The following is a 13,717-nucleotide window of genomic DNA, read 5'->3' as shown; positions in this document are numbered from 1 at the left end:
GGTTTCTAACTATGAAGGCCTCCTAAAACAACAATCTAATGCCCATATAAGAAGGGTTACTTTTTTGTAATTAGTCAAAGGTGAGAGTGGGCTAACAATGCACTTGATTCAAAGAGAGTGGAGCTAGTTAACTATCTTCTTGAATTTGGGGTCATGTTCTAGTAGCTTAATCTAGTGTTTAGGAAAGTTACTCGCCTAATCGGGTCCACTTAACCATAAACTCTTAATTATCACAATGATTGAGGCCTCCAATAGCCTCTTTTAGCATCGCATTGGTATCTTTAAGCAAACCCATGGACTATCGACTTTTAGTAGGTCCATTCATACTGATTGTCTATCGCTTTGGTCCATATACCCTTGTACCCTAATGTAGACTATCTATTGACCCTGTAACCCCCTCAATGCCTTAGCATAGTGGTCCATTACCTATTATTAGTGCTATGGTTGAGCTATCCTATAGACTATATCTGCTCAAGACCCTTTTCTTGACATTAATCCCCAACAATATGGAGATAACCTAGGAATTAGTCCAAACTTCAAACTTCTTAAATGTTCTAGAATACATAGGTAGACCTTATCACCTTTTTTCCAAAAGTGATCATACGTCTATGTTCATCTGCATATTTCTTATAATGGTCTTGAGCTTTCCTAACATTCAAGGGTGCTACTTTTAGCATATTAAAATGACCTTGAAGAGTCCTTAACGTGCTGGATTTTCTCATTGGCTAATCCCACCATAACTAGTGATCGAGGTTGAAATCCATCCATAAGTATGAATCAATTTAAACCGTGTAGTCACATGCTTAGCACTATTCTAAGCAAACTCTAATATGGGTAAATAATCTTCCAAATTGCATTGTTTTTGGCTCACATATGCTCGTAGCATATCTTCTAGAATTTGGTTTACCCATCTGTTTGAGATCGCTTATGATATTGGCTAGCAATCAATAGAGACAATAAATATTCTCCACAAATTTTTAGGCTAATTCAAGAGTTTTAACTGTTGTCTTGTTGGAATAAATCTACACATCTTAGTGAGTCTATCTACTACTACCCAAATGGCATCATTACCATGATTGGTAGTAGGAAGTCTGATAATAAAATCCATAGAGAGACTTTTTCACTTGCCATTAGGAATCTCTAAAGGATGTAAAAGCCCACCTACCTTCTGGTGCTTGGCTTTGTTCACTTGACACTTTTGATATTGAATAACATATTGCTCTATATCATTATGCATTCCAAACCAATAAAAGTGTCTACATACATGTGTATAGGTCTTTCATATCCTTGGATGACCTACACTAGGACTATCATGACACTCATAAAGAATTTGGTGCCCTGTGTCTGAATTTTGAGGGTACATATATTCGACCTTTGTGAATCAAGTACCCATCATCAATGGTAAAGTCCTTCCACCATCGATTGAACTCGTCACTTGTAAGAGACAAGCTCTATATAGAATTCACATCTTGTGCATGAGTCGGTGAGGAATCCCTTTTTTAAACCACATTTCACACCTTTTCATAAGACTAATCATGCTCGCATTTGCCTCGTAGAGATTATAATAGACCACTCTTTAATATTCAAAATGATAGAGTGTCAATCTTAGGCATTCTACTTAGAGCATCAGCTATAGTATTATATTGACCCTTGCAATGATGTAGCATGCAGTCAATCTCTTGAAGAAATTCGGTCCATCAAGTCTTTCTTCCTTTCAAATCCTTTTGGGTAGTAAACCATTTGATACTCTCTTGATCAAATACTACCTCAATGTAGCACCATACAAACAATGGCACCATTTTTTCAAAGCATAGACAATTGTGTAGACTTCATGTCCATAAGTAGAATAATTCTATTGAGCCTTATCTAGCTTTTTACTTTCAAAAGCCATAGGTCTACCTTCTTGGAGGAGCATAGCCCCAATGACTGTGGTACTTGCATTAGTTTCCACCACAAATGGTTTGTGTGGATCCACTCTTGTCGGGATTGGAGCCATAAAAATAGCTACTTTAAGTTTATCAAAAGTGTGTTGTTGTTCCTCATCCCACCTAGATACCAAGTAGTGCCCTTCTAGTTTTATCGTAATCACTCTAGCATTCCCATTGGACTTTGGGGCTAATCCAACTATCAATGGCTTCATTGATCATGTGGATACAATAGCCACACATTCTCTTAAATCTTCTTATTAATTCACAAGCAAAATCATAAAATAAACATACCAAAGCAAGGAATACAATCTTTTTCAATCAATAAATAAGCTCAACTAAAGCAACTCCTTTAATCCAAATAAAAGTAAGCAATTATAAAATAAATAACTCGAACCCGATTACCGAGACTAAATATGGTATGGTTTATATGCTTGTGATACCATCTTCTACGTCCTTTATTGGGGTGTCTTCCTCGAGTTCTCAAGAAGTACCTTCTTAAACTATCTCCTTTCCCTCACAATGTCTCTTAGGGGCCATCATTTAAAGTAAATTCAATAGAGCTTTCAAAAAATTATGGAAAAGGAGGAAAAAACTAGGTGGATTTTAGTAGATTCTGCATGGTTTTAGAGGAGAGAAATAATTATGTGAATTTTGGCAGCAAAGTTTTCGTACATATGTGGAGAAGAGGGAAGAAGCTCGATGGATTTTGATTGAGCTTTTGTGTAGTAGTATGGAGAAGAAGAGAGAGGTTCAGTGGATTTCAACAAAGCTTCCATACACATGTGGAAAAGAGTGGAGAAGCCCGATGGATTTTGATAGAGCTTTCGTACACATGTTCAAGAGGAGAGAAGATTGATGGAGTTCGGCAAAGCTTCCATCTATGTGTGGAGAAGAGGAGAGAAGATCCATGCATTTTGACAGAGCTTCTAGGCATGTGTGGAGAAGAGGAAAGAAGCTTGGTGGATTCTAACGGAGCTCTTGTACAATTGTAAAAGAGATGGAGAAAGCTAAGAGAGAGATCTTCCTTCTACCTTCACTCGCATCCGGAGAGTGGTGTCTCCTCCAATAGATTTTTCCAAATTTTTTCAAATTTAGGAGTCCAAAAAGAGCAAAAATGTGACCCTTTCATACTCATAAATAGCTTACGCTATGTAAAAATGTTTGCACACTAGATGAAACTTAAAACAGCCATAACTTTTGATTCAAAACTTGAAATTTGGATCAGTTTAAACCTTGCAATTCTGACAATGATCTCTACGATTCTACCACTTTGTTTTACTTTTTGAGAAACTTTAAAGGTTTCAAAATTCAATATTCATGATTTTTCATCAAAAATCCGTACTAATATCTTGAAAAAATCAATAAAGGCAAGGACTTCAAGATTCCCAAATGTTACTATTCTTGAAGTTATTGATGTGTAATAAAATATGCAACATAATATCTAAAGTATCAAGGTGGATACATTACAGAAAGTGATAGCCTAGTTGGTTGTGTATGTTGTGTGTGTGCATGCAAATTAGGGATTCAAGACCCAATTGGGCACATCATGGGAATATTTTGCTAATGTATAAAATTGTTATCCACAAGGTGAAACAGAAGTGACATGTAATAAACTCTATCATAAGGCAATTAACACTTTTTTAATAGATGGCCAAATCCTATCTAACTAGGGAGCAAAGATCTAATGGGCAATGCATCCAAGTGAGGTTCCTAGAGTGCATAGTACTCATCAAAGACTTTGAAATATTATTTCCAATCTTTTAGAATAGAATGGCAAACATTGTTGCATCAATGTGTTTTCACAATACTTATTGAGCTCGGTTATATTTTCCACACATTGTTGGAATAGTGGTGGCATAGATGAAAGAGTAAAAAATATGGTGGTTAAGCAACCTAGATGAGAGATAGGTAGCCAAAGTGTGTGCAAAATCTCTTTTGAAGCAATAGATGGTCTCATCACATCTTATAATTTGATCTAGATAAGCACTTGACATGTGTTGTAGGAAATGATGGTGGAGATACATGTTAATTCTTGAAAAATCTTGAATGGGTTGCTTATGAGAGTGGTAGGGATATAAGTGTAAACTAACAAAATGGTGGCATTTCATTAGAATTTTGCAACAATACTGTCATGAGAGAGTTGACTCCTAAGAAAAGAATTGACTAGGCCAACATGAGAAGGCAATCTTAAGTAGGTTTTCACAAAGCAAAAGTGTTGAATGATGCTTAAGAAATTTGTTGATTAAGAAGAAAGTGAGATATTCAAAGTTTCATGGTTGAGGTTTGTAGGAAAAGATGCAAAGTTAATTAGGGGACCTCAATAAGCTCAAACTACTTTCTTAAAGGGCACATCTACCTTCTTATTAAGGCTAGAGCTTAGAGAGAAAGTAGAGCTTAGGGATCTTGATACTTATTAGGAAACTACCAAGATTCTCCAGGAGAGATATAGGATACAAATAAAAGGGCAACATATACATGTTCTAGCTGTTGCTATGTATCCTACTATAGTCTAAAAAACATCTGAGTTGGAGCCATAGAAATCACCAATTGTGCCACTCAATAAAAGGGCAACATATACATGTTCTAGCTATTGCTATGTGTCCTGCTATAGTCTAAGAAACATATAAGCTGGAGCCAAAGAAATCACCAATTGTGCCACTCAAAATTAGAAAGCAAGGGGATGCGAGCCATCATCTAGGCAATACATTATAAGTAGATAAGAGTGGAGAGGACATCCTGAGCTTCAAAGTATTTGACCAACTTAGATCTCATGACAATGATGCAAGCCACACTTTCCACAACAAGTAGAGTTGGAGGTCAAGAAAATAGGTGGAATAATGTAGAATGTGGGGGGGGGGGGGGGGGGGGGGGGGGGGCGGGCGGTGGTGTTGCTTATAGTTGCAGATTGCCTTTATCTTGAAAGAATTGAATGTGAGAATTACCCATCTAGATAAGACAATGGAAGGCAAGATATTAGATATGATATAAGGCCACTTGAAGGGGTTTAAAGAGATGTAGATCTAGCAAGACAACCATTAGAGAGAATATAAAAAGGATGGAGTGTTGTTGTTGTCTCATTGAGGCTAGTGTATCTCATGAGGAGGATGAAAAATGTACATCTTGGCCAAAAATAGAATCAGAGAAAGATAAACAAAATAGCATATATTGATACGGCTAAAAGACAAATAGCAACAAGAGATGTCACATCCAAGAAAATAGAGAAAATAAGAAGATCCAAATGCATGGCTTTCCTTTTAGTGTAAACCAAGCTCCCCTGTGATCTCTTGGAGGAGTTGAAACTAAGGAAAACATAACCAATGGAAAATTGTTATAGTTCACTTGATAATTGAGAAAGAAATGGTATGGTTCAACTAGTGTAAAAATGATCAAGTTTAAACAATGTTGGGGGATAACGCATATATAGTGCTAGTAATGGATCCATGGATCCTCAAGAATCAAAAACATTACATTCATGTTGATATGGGATGCCTAGGTGCACATGATCACAAATGAGGCAATGTTGTAGTTTCATCTTAAGGTGGCTTGCCCCTCACTATTTAGAGTTGAAGTGGCAAATACTTCAAAAGTCAAAGGTTTTGGGGTGATAGAAGACTTAGAGTTATTGTGGGATGTCAAATGGAATGTAAAGATCTCCATATGTTACCAACTAAACTGGGAGCCTATCCATGAAACCATGGATGGACAAAGAAGTCAAAGGGTATCCTTTGATAAGTCCTTGATTAATAGTTCTATGAAGAGGAACCCACAAGTTCTGAATGGGTATTGGATGAAGATATTGTTAGGATTTGACATGTAGCCCTACTTTTCATGGGACACTTTCTTTTGGACCTTGCCATTCCCATTGGCATAGCAAATTCGAACCTTGCCAATCAATTGACAATCATTGTAAATTTATGTTTTTCACACTATTATGATTATAGAAATATATATCCAAAAAATGAAAATTATAATTACAATTGAAAGTGCTAAGCATATGTATCTTATATTGGTGTTTGTACTACTTTATGATATGATAGGAAGCAAATAACATGACAAAATATCCAATGCAAGTACAAGTAATGTACCATTTTCTTGTTACATGATATTATATGCTCTAAATGTTTTTTGTTTTGGATGGGCATTCCTCATTATTACCCATCCATTGACATTTATCCATAATCTTTACACTTCCATATGAATTGGCAATTCTCTAAGTTGTCAATCTAGTGAAAAGGTCCATATTATTTTGCCATTCATAGGACAGGTCAAAGACCCTCGAACAAGTGGACGTCCATTAAATCCTAACATTGGATCATCATCATCATCATCATGAAGAGGAATTCTAGAAGGAAAATGTGTTCACCCAAGATATTACCACTTTGGCTCATTTGTATAAGAAGCCCAACTAAGGCATTAGGAATCATTGGTATATGCTAGCATATAGGCTAATAATGTACCAATGCAAGAATTAGGAAAAGTGTTGGATCCAACTCTTCCTCAAGGGAAAAATATAAGCATATACAAAGCTTTAAAAAGTATGCCAAACTCTTTGCTATTGAGTATAACCATCAAGAGATGCTCAAAGTATTGTACACTATGTTGATATGAAATAAGAAAGCAACTAGTGGCTCAAAATTTGAGAAAAGTAATATCAAACATGTATGTTGGGAAAAAACAATTTCTTGTAGCTTGATTTGTCTATCTAGTAGATGACTAAATGGGTATTGCCACTGGTTATCGCCCTTGAAACGAAGAGAAAATGGAGGATCTATGTAGACTTTGCACCTTCATTTTCCTTTGCATGTTCAAGGTGAAACTTTAGATCAAATTACAAAGCCATGAGTTCTATAGTGTTTGTAATGCCTATTTTGGCTTATCTCTAGAATAACATCAAAAGGAGACCATGCTTGCTTTTTCTATTGCAATGCCTTTTAGATTATTGAATGCATATGCTAGCTTGCAACAATGCATGGATTGGGTATCCAATCAATTCTTGTAAGCCAAGTGTCTATAGGTCACTAGGCCTAACAACACACAAAGCCTAACTAGATATGATTACTTCTCCTACACTAAGATCGCTAAATCCCACAAGCTTAGCAAAACATAAGAGCTTATTACATTGAGTCACATTGAATGCTTCATGGTGAAAGAGAGTCAAACATAGCTATAATTGAAAATGCATGCAACTTGACGAGAGATAAAATGTACTGAATGAGAATCATATTAAAATAGAAATAGATACAAAATATTTTGAGATTTCTCTCAAGCTAGGTAAGGCTAAATGGATCCAATCTCAACTCATTGGATCTTTCAGTTGTTACAAGTGAGGTTCTAATGCCTCTTATATAGGTAGGTACAAGTTGGATGATGACATCATTGATGATCACATTTTTGTCATTCCATAAGTCCTAATGTCTCAATTGATCTCTTGTCTAAAGGCTAGTTCGTGTGAGCTTGTGAGAAGGGCCATATTTTTAATACCCCCCTTGTTTAAAACAACAAGCAAACAATAGACAAAGTTGTCTAGGTGTGGCACTCACTCCAAAGATAGCCAATATAAAAAAATCATAACAAATCATTTGGAACCTTAAAGTTTTAATGGTTCTCTTCAAGTTTAGGAATAGAAAGGCTCAAAACATCTTGGAACTTTTCTATAAAGTCCAGGACAAACTAACATAGACATATATACAAAGAGACATCTGGTTGGGAAAGTTACTATATGTATATCCTCTACATCATGTGCATTCAATGTCTATTTAAAAATATCCTTATCTGCGAATTTTTTCTAAATAAAACATAACCATTTTCTATTCAATCTATAAATATTCCCTTTATTTTACACCCTTCTGTATGCAAAAAATGTATAAAAATGATATTTTAAAAATACGTTATTTTGAACCCATGTGATACACACATATATTCATGAGTAACTTACCCGAGGACATCTGGAACTTGAGGTATCAATGGTTTTCTTCAAGTCCAAGAATACAAAATAGATTTAGGAGATGCCCATAAACAAATTCTAGCCATTACAAAGTAAAGATCAATCAATCGTGACTAGGCTTGAATAAGTTCCATGAGGAAAGTCTTCACTTGGAACTCCAATTTTGTACAGCCTCCAATGATCCAAGAGAAAGTCAAAGTAGTCTTCTTTGTTAGATTTACCTTATCTCTAGTTCTTTCAAGATTTGAGAACTTTTTGTTTCTCCACTTTCAAGTGAACTCTATTGTCTATTTTTTTAATATCATACTTGGCCTCCTTCCTCTTGAGATGCTTGATGTTCGAGGATTCCATGGAGCTTTCCATATTGCAAAGGATAAGAAATGAGGAGCAATCAAAGTGTGGAAACATCTAGAAAAGCTTTTGAGAAGCTTTTTAGAGGCGGAAGAGCACTAGAAAATGACCAACGTGAGAAAATATGAAGCTTTGTAGAAAGATGGCTATGGTTGCTATTTTTGGTAAATATGACCTATAGAGGCAAAATTTCTTAGAGCCCTTCTAGCTTAAGTAAGTTCACTATATGGGCAACAAAAGGCCTACTATGGCTCAAAGAACAACCCAATTCTAGCCTAATGAAAAATGTTATAGTAAGGCAATCCTTTTCACTCTTTACTCTAATCCATCAATTCTCATGCTTTGCATCACGGGTTGGTGGTCAAAATCAAACTACCCCCCGTTCCTTTATTTTATTTTATTTTATTTTTATCCCATTAAGGTTTTTAAAAACCTTATTACTTAGCACTTGTTCCTTATTACTTAGCACTTGTTCCTATGCTTTGTGTTATTCACTCTTGCCCTCATTTGTGTGCTTTGCATGCATCATCTTGTGCATGCAACTTCTCATTCCCTCTTTATTCTTTATATATATTTCTCTTCTTGTCAATGGTTTTCATACAAATTTGGAAGGGAAGTTCTATGTGGAAGGCTCATGTGCAATTTCTCTCTTTTCCTTACTATCTTTTCTCTATTATTTTATTTTAAAACCTTATGTTATTAACCCCTTATTCACGTGGGGTTCCTGCAAAAATTCATTCATCCATGATCCTTGTTAAAATTCATTTACGCACGATACTTGCGAAACTTGATTCCAACATATTCATAATTATACAGAAGGAACTAATGTGTATTCCGGGAAGAAATCCCAATACGGCATAATTGAGGGGAGAGGGAAAAAAGAGTGGGATCATTACAATATGTCATAAGAGTACACAATTGATGCATTAGTGTGTGTAAAATAATTGATTGATTCAATCCTGATGTCAAATCTATTGCATTATAGAGGGTAGCTATAGCTGATGTTGCCTATGTAGCACTTAATGGACTAAAAATGGGAAACAAAACACTGATAGTCTATAAAGCTACATCAAGGTATGTATGCATTTACTTGATCTTGGTGTGGTCACACATTATTTCCCCACATTAGTATTCATTATGTCCCCTTTGAAACTAGTGGTCATTCTAAACTAGAACAGACAAATATTCTAGCTAAAGCACATTAGCAAATGAATGCAGGTGGAAACCACTTATGTTGACTAAAAAGCATGTATCTAAACTTTTGCCCATATTCTAATATGCAACATCTGGTTTCCAAAAACAAGCCTATCGAGTGAATGGTAGTGTAGCTTTATGTATTGGTACATTCCCAGGTTTGATGTTTGGTTTAGTGATAGCCTTTATGCTAAGGAATCTGGATGATACAAGGTGGATTATTTGCATCTGCAAAAGTTGCAACTAAAATTGTCTCTTCATCTCTAGTGAGTAGTGAAGTAAAATCCGAGGTATTATTTCAATAATGCTTGTTGTCACATTGACACATATATAAAAGGTGTAAGAGACTAATATTGTACATGGATTCAAACATCATTCAATAATAAACCAAGTCTCTTTCATCTTCACCTCCTTTTACAGCTTCCATGGCTATCTTCTCTTTCTCTCTCTTCTTCCTATCTTTCTCTTATCTTCTAGCCTTTCTCTCTCTTGCTTCTCTCTCTTCTGCAATCTTTTCTCTTCTTGTTCTTCTCTCCCAATTCTCTTCTTGATAAGTGGTATCAGAGCTTTAGTCTTGGATTCATTTTCAGCCATCTTCATATCCATTTCATACCTATTTCCTTTCAAACAATCCTGCAGGGGCAACGCATTTTGCACCGTTTTAAATAGCGGTAAGCCACAGAAATCTGTAGCATATGGCTTTTCCTACGGCACTTACATCTTGCTTCAAGCACTAGGCAAGCAATAGATCAAGAATGGAGCATTATTCCTTCAGCTTGTTCATCTTGTTGCCTAGGAATTCATAGGATAGCAAGCCATGGATCTTCTACAACAAGCTCCTTGCTAGCTTCATCAAATACATTCAATTTCACAAGTTCATGGGTAGTTATCTTCAATGCCTCTGTAGCCTGTGGTGGTGCAGCAGCGTCTTTCCATAACACAGCTACACATGCCTCCAGACTAGCAACATAATATGCCTCTTGAAACAGATTGTGGCTTCCTCTCATAGAACTGCAAGTGTACACAGGACTATAGTCAGCATAACTTTGGAGGAAGGGCCTGTGACTCGAGCATTATTTGATGGCTAGAACATCTCATCTTCAGGTACATGGTAACATGTACAGAGAGACAAAAGAACCTCGACCAAAATTTTGTTTGTCAATCATTTAAGAACTGCGGCTGTGCCTTCAACAAGGCTGAAGAGAAGTCTCCATGCCTGTTGTCATCCTAGCACCAGTTCTTGACATACTTGAAGGTAGGGTACAGCTAGTACTCTGGATGCTCTTTCAGATGTTGTACATGGTGTGTGCCTCCAGTAGCCTAGAATTCTCTCACATTTCTTCGTTGAGATCATGGGGACCATCTTGCAACCAAGAAGATTCCATTTTCATGGTACTGAACTAGCAGTAACAGCCTCTGTAAATCTGTGAGATGACAAGGAGATCCTGCAGCAATGCCATTTGACTGAATAGAATGATGATTAGGCTGTTGTGTCCCAGGATCTTGGGTCGCTTCCAGAAGCCTTATGCAATAGATTGAGGATTACGCTGATTTGTATCCGGATAGGAAACACAGCCAAGGCTGTCTTCTGACTGATCCCTGCCATCACTGTTCGAATGTTCGCCTGCCTCACTACCTGCAGTTGCATCATCAGTAGCCATTTCAGAATTTATGGTCTATTGTAACTGCATGCCAACCATGCACAACTCTGTTTTCACAAACTCGTCACTAAGTTTAATTTCTTTCCAGGCTTTCTGAGGGCATCACTCACACCATGGTCTTTGCATCTCCACAAGGTGCCGTTGTTAGAGGTCTTCCTAGAGTCACCATGATCCCCGTAGTTGGCATCTGTATGCTTCTTAGAATACCATGAGGGCTCAAGAAATCTGTTGCTCTGATATTACAGATGCCACGATTTGTTGCAAAGATCACAATTGGAGATAATGAGATTTCAAGTGCAGGGCTCAAATATGTAGAGCCTAGCATGTGGACCCCATCAATGAAAAGTACTCTTGCTACTGGTGAATTTTGCCACTGCATTTATTTGGAATCAGGTTCCTAGTACAGAGGTTGCCACTGGACCTTGTATGTGTCTCGAAACTGATGCAGATATAGCTCCCTTGGAAATGGAAAAAAATGGTATTTCTGATCCAATCTTCCCTGGCCATTCTAGCACCATAATAGAGGCATTTAAAAAAGGTAGAGAGCAGGAGATTCAACACCTTCTATAGCTTAAGACACATTGTTGACCAGCCATAACTCCCCTCAGAGCAGCTATTGAGCTGTTGATCCACCGTAACTCCCCTCAGAGCAGCTATTGAGCTGAAGTAGATGCAAGCCACTACTTGATTCCTGCACGGCAGAGCTCTAATTCCTTTCAACGCTTGTACCTAAGCATACATAGATAACGAGAATTGTACAGGGTTTTGAGACATTGCATTCTGCTCCAAGTGAGCTCCAACTTCAACTTTGAAGTTTGGCCTGTTAGTGGGGAATCTATAATAAAGAATGTTGTGATTGAAAAACCATGGTTCACAAGTTGATTCTATTAGACAAGAGCATATCAATAAGGCAGACTGCACATTGGTTTTTATCAAACTAGAAAGCAGGCAGTTTTGTCAACTTCTTCATTCACTATTTCAGCTTACTTTCTAGTGTTATTTAAGGCTCCAAAATTCATATCCAAGCATACAATCATGTGCTTTCTAGATAGCAAAGTCAGAGAAGTTGCATTAGAGATGAAAGGTGCCAAAACGCCACAGTGAAGATGTAGGATGTATTGCAAATGTTAGTCAGGGTGGAAGCTTTCGAGGTACTTGTGAAAGGAGCTACTCAAAGTGCTGGCAAGTGGCAGACAGAATTGGATCAAGGTTGCAGTCTAACCATGGATTAGGCAGAGAGACTCTGGTCAAGGTTGCAGTCTTCCTAATGTGTGGCATGATGACTATGCATTTTATTAGGGTCTGCAGCTTAACCGGATTTACAACAGAGTTTGGTCTCGTGTGTTCCAGAACTATTTGACTCGTTCCAATCTGTCTACCATACCACCTTCCACTGCAGTCCACCTTGCCTAAACTTTTCTCAATAGCCCACCCTTCTCAGACAGATGCAAGAACAAGCTGCATAAACTCAACCAGATCAACAGCAGAGCCTTTTACAGCCAGATGGTGTGATGCAGCAACAAGTTGAACAACACAAGCAACAGCCACTTCAAGTGCAACCACAGTTAACTCTGGATTCCTCATTACAGGCAAGGCAATCTACACAACAGCAACCGCATGCAACACTTTCAACATGTATGACTCAGGTCCAAGGAGCCCAACAAGCATCACGTTAGTTACCTCAGAGATCGCAACAGGATAAACTTCTTACATAGCCACAGCAAGTGGGTGCGATGGATCTGCTTCATTACAGTAGAACATCACCACTATTGGTACATTCAAACACTCAACGGTAATACAGGGTACTCACTCACCTGGTGGTATGCAAGGTACTGGCACGAGCATGTTGCATCAGAACAGTATGCCACTATTTAGACAAAGCAATTCGACTGCTTTGCAAACAAATATTAGCTCTATTCTGGAGCAGAGCAACAATGGTTTGGTGATCCAACTCAAGCACTTGGTTATAGTGCACCACGAGGGACACTGTTAAAAAGCAGCCGATGTGCCTGATCGTATGACACAGCCACGGCAGGTGGGTGCAGCGACCTCAAGTACAACGGATCTATCATGCAGTCAGTCCTCCAATACCTCATTGCCAATGCTACAAGGCAATGCATCTGCTTCAGTACAACAGAACATCACCAGTACTGGTACATGCAATGGTGTACAGGGTACTCCCTCGCATGTGCCAGTGCCTCAGAACAGTATGCCACTTTTCACACAATTCAGCAATTTGACTACTTTGCAAACAAATGTTAGTTGTATTCAGCAGCAGCAGTAATGGTTTGGTGCTCCAACTCAAGAAGTTGGCTATAGTGTACCGCAAGGGAACACTGGCACAAGATCTCTAGCCTGTGTTTCAGACCTTCAAAAAGTAGACAATGTCCGTGATTGTATGGCTCAACAAGCCAGGGATAGTAAGAATGGTTGCATTAGTAACCCCCCTACCTTGATTTTCTTAGCACAAGTATAGGATGGAAAAATACTTTCTATTATAGTAGCCAGTATGAAATCTGTGGATGCACAATGTGTGTCTTCTAGAGAAGCAAGACAACTCTGACAATGATTCCAAATGTGTCAGTCATGGAGCATTGTCAAATGATTTTAGTCTTCTTTCTAGGGGATAGATGGCAGCT

At 37.7% G+C, this 13,717-nt stretch overlaps 1 long non-coding RNA gene across 1 annotated transcript; it reads right to left on the bottom strand.

Moving 5' to 3' along the window:
• Window positions 1-9,576: 9,576 nt before the first annotated feature.
• LOC148020773 (uncharacterized) lies at window positions 9,577-13,511 on the bottom strand. The gene is made up of 3 exons (XR_015694630.1): window positions 12,893-13,511; window positions 12,759-12,817; window positions 9,577-11,807 (listed from the first exon to the last, which is right to left on the bottom strand). It is a non-coding gene; the product is annotated as an uncharacterized LOC148020773 (long non-coding RNA).
• Window positions 13,512-13,717: the final 206 nt, after the last annotated feature.

The sequence above is a fragment of the Lygodium microphyllum genome, chromosome 18 (assembly GCF_053477565.2).
Source record: "Lygodium microphyllum isolate KBCC chromosome 18, Lygodium_microphyllum_v1.1.10, whole genome shotgun sequence".
In the NCBI taxonomy this organism is placed as follows: domain Eukaryota; kingdom Viridiplantae; phylum Streptophyta; class Polypodiopsida; order Schizaeales; family Lygodiaceae; genus Lygodium; species Lygodium microphyllum.
The sequence above is the reverse complement of the archived record's forward strand: the minus strand, read 5'-3'. Positions and strand labels throughout refer to the sequence as shown.